Below are 8,660 nucleotides of genomic sequence, written 5' to 3'. Positions count from 1 at the left end.
AGACACACAGGAGGAACCCGCCTCTGAAGCTTATGTGAAGTGTATAACCCTAACCCTACTTTTCTTAGTTTCTTACTTGTTTTTCGTACCTTTCTTAGTTTCTTACTTTTCTTAGTTTCTTCTTGCTTGTTTTTCTTTGTTCCTTTCTCTATTTCTCTTGTTTTTCTCTTTGTCTTATTTGTCTTTCTTTCTTTACATTTCTCTTTGTTTCATGGCACCCCCTACTTGGTTTTGACATCCCGTCCTGTTTTGTGGCTCTCAGTTATTTTTCTATTTCTCTTTGTCTTGTCTTTAAGTTCTCTATTTGTTTTTATGGCACCCCCTGCTTGGTTTTTTGACATCCCGTCCTTTGTTTAGTTTTCTGTTCTTTGTTTGTCTCACTTTTTGTCTGTCTTTGTCTTTTCTGACCTTCTTGTCTTTCTATGTTCTTTGTTTTTTATTATTTTTTATTAGGGACCTCCCTGGTTAGGGTTAGGGTTTGTTGGTGGGCAGGGGCACCTCCAACCCCACGGGCACTGGCTGGTTAGGTGTGAGGAAAAAACAGGCCACCAGCAAGCTGGGAAGCCTAGCGTGCACGGGCCATCGATGGGGCTGGGTGGTGGTGTCCCTGCCCTGGTTCAAAAAATTACCCATTTCTAGGGTTTTAGTGCACCTCATTGGGCCGTCGCGACGTTTCGGCGTAGTTTCGCCTTCTTCAGGCTGGCCCAATGTGTTTCTGTTTGTCTTCTGTTCTGCCTCTCTTGGCTTTTATACTTTTAGTTGACTCCTCCCTCTTTTAGGTTTTCTCTTTGTGTTTTTCAAAAATTCTATCTTAGTTTCTTACTTTTCTTAGTTTCTTACTTGTTTTTCTTACCTTTCTTAGTTTCTTACTTTTCTTAGTTTCTTCTTACCTGTTTTTCTTTGTTCCTTTCTCTATTTCTCTTGTTTTTCTCTTTATCTTATTTGTCTTTCTTTCTTGACATTTCTCTTTGTTTCATGGCACCCCTACTTGGTTTTGACATCCCGTCCTGTTTTGTGGCTCTCAGTTATTTTTCTATTTCTCTTTGTCTTGTCTTTAAGTTCTCTATTTGTTTTTATGGCACCCCCTGCTTGGTTTTTTGACATCCCGTCCTTTGTTTAGTTTTCTGTTCTTTGTTTGTCTCACTTTTTGTCTGTCTTTGTCTTTTCTGACCTTCTTGTCTTTCTATGTTCTTTGTTTTTTATTATTTTTTATTAGGGACCTCCCTGGTTAGGGTTAGGGTTTGTTGGTGGGCAGGGGCACCTCCAACCCCACGGGCACTGGCTGGTTAGGTGTGAGGAAAAAACAGGCCACCAGCAAGCTGGGAAGCCTAGCGTGCACGGGCCATCGATGGGGCTGGGTGGTGGTGTCCCTGCCCTGGTTCAAAAAATTACCCATTTCTAGGGTTTTAGTGCACCTCATTGGGCCGTCGCGACGTTTCGGCGTAGTTTCGCCTTCTTCAGGCTGGCCCAATGTGTTTCTGTTTGTCTTCTGTTCTGCCTCTCTTGGCTTTTATACTTTTAGTTGACTCCTCCTCTTTTAGGTTTTCTCTTTGTGTTTTTCAAAAATTCTATCTTAGTTTCTTACTTTTCTTAGTTTCTTACTTGTTTTTCTTACCTTTCTTAGTTTCTTACTTTTCTTAGTTTCTTCTTACCTGTTTTTCTTTGTTCCTTTCTCTATTTCTCTTGTTTTTCTCTTTATCTTATTTGTCTTTCTTTCTTGACATTTCTCTTTGTTTCATGGCACCCCCTACTTGGTTTTGACATCCCGTCCTGTTTTGTGGCTCTCAGTTATTTTTCTATTTCTCTTTGTCTTGTCTTTAAGTTCTCTATTTGTTTTTATGGCACCCCCTGCTTGGTTTTTTGACATCCCGTCCTTTGTTTAGTTTTCTGTTCTTTGTTTGTCTCACTTTTTGTCTGTCTTTGTCTTTTCTGACCTTCTTGTCTTTCTATGTTCTTTGTTTTTTATTATTTTTTATTAGGGACCTCCCTGGTTAGGGTTAGGGTTTGTTGGTGGGCAGGGGCACCTCCAACCCCACGGGCACTGGCTGGTTAGGTGTGAGGAAAAAACAGGCCACCAGCAAGCTGGGAAGCCTAGCGTGCACGGGCCATCGATGGGGCTGGGTGGTGGTGTCCCTGCCCTGGTTCAAAAAATTACCCATTTCTAGGGTTTTAGTGCACCTCATTGGGCCGTCGCGACGTTTCGGCGTAGTTTCGCCTTCTTCAGGCTGGCCCAATGTGTTTCTGTTTGTCTTCTGTTCTGCCTCTCTTGGCTTTTATACTTTTAGTTGACTCCTCCCTCTTTTAGGTTTTCTCTTTGTGTTTTTCAAAAATTCTATCTTAGTTTCTTACTTTTCTTAGTTTCTTACTTGTTAGGGTTAGGGTTAGGGTTAGGGATTAGGAATGTGAGCTTTCATTATTCCATATCTACGGTTAGGGGGTTAGGGTTAGGGTTAGGGGGGGGGTTAGGGTTAGGTATAAGGGTTTTCGGGGGGTTGAGACACCTGTCTCGTAAACTTTGAAGCTTCATAACTTTTGATAGGAAGGTGGTAGAGACATGGGACCGTGCTCTACCCCCCGGTCTAACGGGTCTGGCTTTCTGCTGGTGGTGTCAGATTTGCGGTAGGAGCTTCCGGTCGGGAGATACGCCCACTTTTTGACTTCCGGTGGTCTGTATCTCGGGAACGGAAGGTCGTAGAGAGATGCAACCACCTCAGGGACGCTCAGAAGGGTCGAATTATGGCAGGCGGAATTTGGTTTCAAGTCTCTACGACCTTCCGTTCCGGAGATATGTGGCGGTGAAGTATCCCCATTGAAATGAATGGGCTGAGAATTTGACAAGGGGGTTAGGGGGTCATGTGACCTATCGACGGATGCGTAATCGAACCGGGATCCCGAATATCCGATCCGTATCTGTCCTAGCGACGGGTGAGGGCAGATACGGTAGGTGTAACCAGAAAGGCAGTGAGTGCAGGGGGCTGCCTTTCTTGCTTTGTCCCACATGGGAAAAGCCAACCCTGGTGGTCAGTCAGGGTATGACTGGCTGCTGGCTGCCAGCAGAGGTCACCATTGGACATGCCCTTCACTATCACGGTGTTGTGTTGTAGGTTTTTGAGAGGCATGATGGGAAATATATGCAAATTAGGGAAGGGAGCCTACTTCCTGGTTCCCATGATGCTTTGCTGTTGCTAGCTTAGCATTGGGCTAGCTTAGCATTAGCATTTTTGCTAACTTTTCTGACATGTTTTGTCAAGTCAAAGGAAGTGACTTCCACTTGTTTCCCCTAGTGTTTGGTGATGTTTTCTTAGGTTTTCCCACTTGTTTCCCCTAGTGTTATGGTTAGGGTTTGGCACTTGTTTCCCCTAGTGTTATGGTCAGGGTTTGACACTTGTTTCCCCTAGTGTTATGGTCAGGGTTTGGCACTTGTTTCCCCTAGTGTTTCCCACTTGACTCCCTACTGTTTCCTGTGGTGCTAGCTTAGCATTGGGCTAGCTTAGCATTAGCATTTTTGCTAACTTTTCTGACATGTTTTGTCAAGTCAAAGGAAGTGACTTCCACTTGTTTCCCCTAGTGTTTGGTGATGTTTTCTTAGGTTTTCCCACTTGTTTCCCCTAGTGTTATGGTTAGGGTTTGGCACTTGTTTCCCCTAGTGTTATGGTCAGGGTTTGACACTTGTTTCCCCTAGTGTTATGGTCAGGGTTTGGCACTTGTTTCCCCTAGTGTTTCCCACTTGACTCCCTACTGTTTCCTGTGGTGCTAGCTTAGCATAGGGTTAGGGGGTTAGGGTTAGGGTTAGGGTTAGGGGTTAGGGTTAGGGGGGGTTAGGGGTTAGGGTAGGGTTAGGGGGTTAGGGTTAGGGTTAGGGTAGGTATAAGGGTTTTCGGGGGGTTGAGACACCTGTCTCGTAAACTTTGAAGCTTCATAACTTTTGATAGGAAGGTGGTAGAGACATGGGACCGTGCTCTACCCCCCGGTCTAACGGGTCTGGCTTTCTGCTGGTGGTGTCAGATTTGCGGTAGGAGCTTCCGGTCGGGAGATACGCCCACTTTTTGACTTCCGGTGGTCTGTATCTCGGGAACGGAAGGTCGTAGAGAGATGCAACCACCTCAGGGACGCTCAGAAGGGTCGAATTATGGCAGGCGGAATTTGGTTTCAAGTCTCTACGACCTTCCGTTCCGGAGATATGTGGCGGTGAAGTATCCCCATTGAAATGAATGGGCTGAGAATTTGACAAGGGGGTTAGGGGGTCATGTGACCTATCGACGGATGCGTAATCGAACCGGGATCCCGAATATCCGATCCGTATCTGTCCTAGCGACGGGTGAGGGCAGATACGGTAGGTGTAACCAGAAAGGCAGTGAGTGCAGGGGGCTGCCTTTCTTGCTTTGTCCCACATGGGAAAAGCCAACCCTGGTGGTCAGTCAGGGTATGACTGGCTGCTGGCTGCCAGCAGAGGTCACCATTGGACATGCCCTTCACTATCACGGTGTTGTGTTGTAGGTTTTTGAGAGGCATGATGGGAAATATATGCAAATTAGGGAAGGGAGCCTACTTCCTGGTTCCCATGATGCTTTGCTGTTGCTAGCTTAGCATTGGGCTAGCTTAGCATTAGCATTTTTGCTAACTTTTCTGACATGTTTTGTCAAGTCAAAGGAAGTGACTTCCACTTGTTTCCCCTAGTGTTTGGTGATGTTTTCTTAGGTTTTCCCACTTGTTTCCCCTAGTGTTATGGTTAGGGTTTGGCACTTGTTTCCCCTAGTGTTATGGTCAGGGTTTGACACTTGTTTCCCCTAGTGTTATGGTCAGGGTTTGGCACTTGTTTCCCCTAGTGTTTCCCACTTGACTCCCTACTGTTTCCTGTGGTGCTAGCTTAGCATTGGGCTAGCTTAGCATTAGCATTTTTGCTAACTTTTCTGACATGGGTTAGGGTTAGGGGTTAGGGATTGGAAACTGACTCCTCCCCCCTCTTTCGAAGGCAGGAGGACGTGCACGGTCCATCCCCCAGGTGACCCGCTGCTGCTGGAAGTTGGACCGCCCAGGACGCCGCTGGCGCCTCCCACGACGGACCACCGTCCACCCATCCTGATCATCAAAAAAAGCCATCGAGCCCGATGGACTTTTTAATGTGTTGTTGTTTTGTTTATTTATGTAGTGTATTGCTTTTGTTGTTGTGGTGTCGCCTTTGTTATATATTAATAATGTCGCCTTTGGTATATAAGTAATCAAAAATTAAAAGTGATAATGAATAAAATAAAATAAAATGAAATAAAAGTTTTGTTGTGTTTGTGTTTTTAATTAGTTTTGTATTTATGAATTAAAAATAAAATGAATTAAATGAAATTAAATGAAATCAAATTTCAATTTGTGCCGCCGCGACGTTTCGGCCCTGAAAAGGGCCTTCTTCAGGCTGTGGCACAAAAAACACTAGTCTAGTCTCTGCGATGTTGCTCCTTCTGTGTCTCAGGGCGAAATGCCCTCTCTCTGTGTGTCAGCTCCTTTTATGCCCTCTGTTCCAGTTAGATTTTTCGTTCGTCTTTTTTATCTGAATTTCCTTCCTATGTAAATAGCCCTTTCCCAATGATTTTAAAACTTGCTTTCTTCATGAATTATAATATTTCACACTATGTACTCAATTACTGTAGGCCCAAATTATTTTTATATGTAATATTTAAGGTCCAATTTAATATGAAATTTTTAATATTAATTTTTAATCCCAATGTTTATGTTAAATGTTATTACACTTTAAATTTTAACTTATAAATTTTCAGACCCCCAAATCATGTATGCCCCTTGTGTTTATACTACAAATATGAAATTTTTAATCCCATAATACCGTAAATTATTAAAATTAATTTATGAATTCAATCAATACCCCCATGAATTTTATGATATCCTCCCCAATGTTATCAACCTTATTAAGTATTCCAATTGATGACCCCTTGTAAATATTGGACCCCTCCCTCTCCCTATCCTCCCAATAAGGGTTAGGATGGGGGGGTGGGGTAAAATGGGGTAGGGGGAGAAGGTTAGGGTTAGGGCCGGGGGTGGGGGTGTGGTTAGGGTTAGGGCCAGATGTAAGGGTGGGGTTGTGGTTAGGGCCAGTCGTCAGGGTAGGGCTGTCATAAAGATATATGGTTGGGGCTCAGATCGGGGATGGGGTTCCACGCAAGGTGGAATGGTTAAGGTTAGGGCCTAAGTTCAGGTCAGGGGTCGGTAAGACAGGAAGTCCCGCCCGATCACGCCAAACCCGGCCATCCCAATCCACTAATCATCGTCCCCCCATCAATCTAGTCCGTCCATATCCAATTCACCGAAATCTAATGTTTAACCCATCTGGTTCTTTAGTATCCAACCAATAAATCCATCTTCTCTCAACCTTCTTTCTCTCCCAATCCGTCCATAGGGCATTCCTTTCCAAACCAGCAACTCTCAGAGACTTATAGCTATGATTAATAAAGTGTTCCACTAATGGAGTTTGCCTTTCTTTATGATTTTTAATATTATAACGATGTTGTGTCATCCTCAATGAAATCGAATTCTTAGTCTCTCCTACATATTGTATACCACATTTCACACAAAAGATCAAATATACGCAATTTGTGGATTGTGGCGTGAATTTCTGCCGTACAGGAAAAATTGTCTTCTTGACCCTGTTTTTGACAAAGGTCAAGGAACAGAAAGTGCCGAACAACACTGTTGGCTTCAAAAATTGCTGACTCGTCAGCCTTGCTCTGACCAAGTAGTCTTTTAAGTTTTTATTTCTCCTGTACGCCGAAATCACTGTCCTATTTGGCAAAACTCCAGTGTTTATCATTAAAGAATCGAAGTTTTCTTTCAGCTTCTTATGCATTTGAACATTAAATAACGAATAAGTGGTTATAAGTGGGATACGGTCCCCTTCCAATGCTTCTTTCTGGTCCAAAAAGGATCTCAAGCACTGTCTTAAAAATTGACGAGAGTATCCTCTCTTTCTCAAAGCGACAAACAATTCCTTGACTGCTTCCTTGAAGTCGTCCTGTCTCGTGCAAATCCTATGAAATCGAAGTAATTGAGCCTTTACGATACCTCTATACGTATGACGGGGGTGGAAACTAGTTTTGTACAATAGTGCATGTGTGTCAGTCTTTTTAAAGAATACTTTTATATCTAACTTATTATGTACTTCGAAATTTGGTCCTTTATACACCGTAGTGTCCAAAAAATCAATTTTTTTATCATCCAATTCATACTTACATTGTATCGACCAATCATGTGCATTTAAAGTCCTAATAAATTCTTCAAAATCAGGCTTTGAATATGGCCACACCCCCCATATGTCATCGAGGTACCGTAAATAATGGAGAGGCTTCTTCGGGCACTTCTCCAAGGCCTCCGCCTCCCACTTAGCCATAAAAATATTCGCATAAGCGGGCGCAAACCGTTTCCCCATTGCCGTCCCTTTAATCTGCAGATAAAAGTCTCCATCAAACTCAAAATCATTACGTCTAAGATTAATCTCCAGAAGTTCTAAGATCTCTTTATCCGGTCTCTTGGCATCCGGATACTTCTGAAATATCTCTCTTACCGCCTGCAATCCCGCTGCAATGTCTATGTTAGTGTATAGACTATCAATATCAATACTAAAAAGAAAAGAGTCAGCTGGGATTGTCAGGGATCTAACCAAATCAATGAAATAATAACTATCCTCAACATAGGACGGATGCCTAATAGAAAGCGGATTCAAATAAAAATCAATAAACTCCGCGGTCTGGTAGGTCTCGCTACCGCAGTCAGAGACAATGGGTCTGCCTGGCGGGATTTCATGGGGAACTGTCCACTTTTCAGGTTCTTTGTGGATTTTAGGCAAAATGTAGAACCTTCTGGGCCTTGGTTGCCCCTCTCCTTTGAGGTATGAACTCTGTTTTTTATTTATTACCCTTTTATTATAAAGGTCATCTAAAATCCTACTCACCACAGGAACCGTCTGTAAATAAATTGGCTCTTTTAACTTTTTATAATAAATACTATCTGACAACTGTCTTTTAACCTCTGTCACATACTGCTCTCTAGACAATATCACCACTGCGCTCCCCTTATCAGCTGGCTTAATGACAATAGTCCTGTTGCCCATCAACTCTCTCAAGGCTTTCACCTCTGCCACTGATAAGTTCGGAGCTTTTTTAACAACTTTGAACCCGGAATCTAACATGTTTTTATCCTTATCAACTAATAAACCAATCTCAGGTGGCAACTTGTCTAGTGGCGGTTCCCAAGTAGATGTACCCACAAATGGTGGAATCGCTCTGTTCTGTGAGTCTTTGAAGTAGGCCGCCAATTTGATACGCCTATGGTAGTTCTGAACATCCAATTGAAGTGTTGTCTTCTGATTTTTGTGAAGTCCAATCATTGGCACGAAAGACAGGCCTCTGTTTAACAAAGCAGACTGTGCCCTCGTAAGGGTGAAGTTTTTGGCCAGATTGACCACATTTTGTGACACAAGGGGCTGGAGCCCCTTCTGCCCCCCCTGAGCCAGGCTTAAGGGGACCTCAAGTTTAAAAACGAGACCCAGTGTCTAAACATGGCTCTCGCTGTAGTCCTGGTCCAATGGATGTCATCCCTCTCTGTCCCGAAATCGTTCTCTGACAACTTGGGGATGAAAGGCAAATTCCTAGAAATGTAGGCGT

The sequence above is a fragment of the Oreochromis niloticus genome, unplaced genomic scaffold, assembly GCF_001858045.2.
Source record: "Oreochromis niloticus isolate F11D_XX unplaced genomic scaffold, O_niloticus_UMD_NMBU tig00002964_pilon, whole genome shotgun sequence".
NCBI lineage: Eukaryota > Metazoa > Chordata > Actinopteri > Cichliformes > Cichlidae > Oreochromis > Oreochromis niloticus.
The sequence above is the reverse complement of the archived record's forward strand: the minus strand, read 5'-3'. Positions refer to the sequence as shown.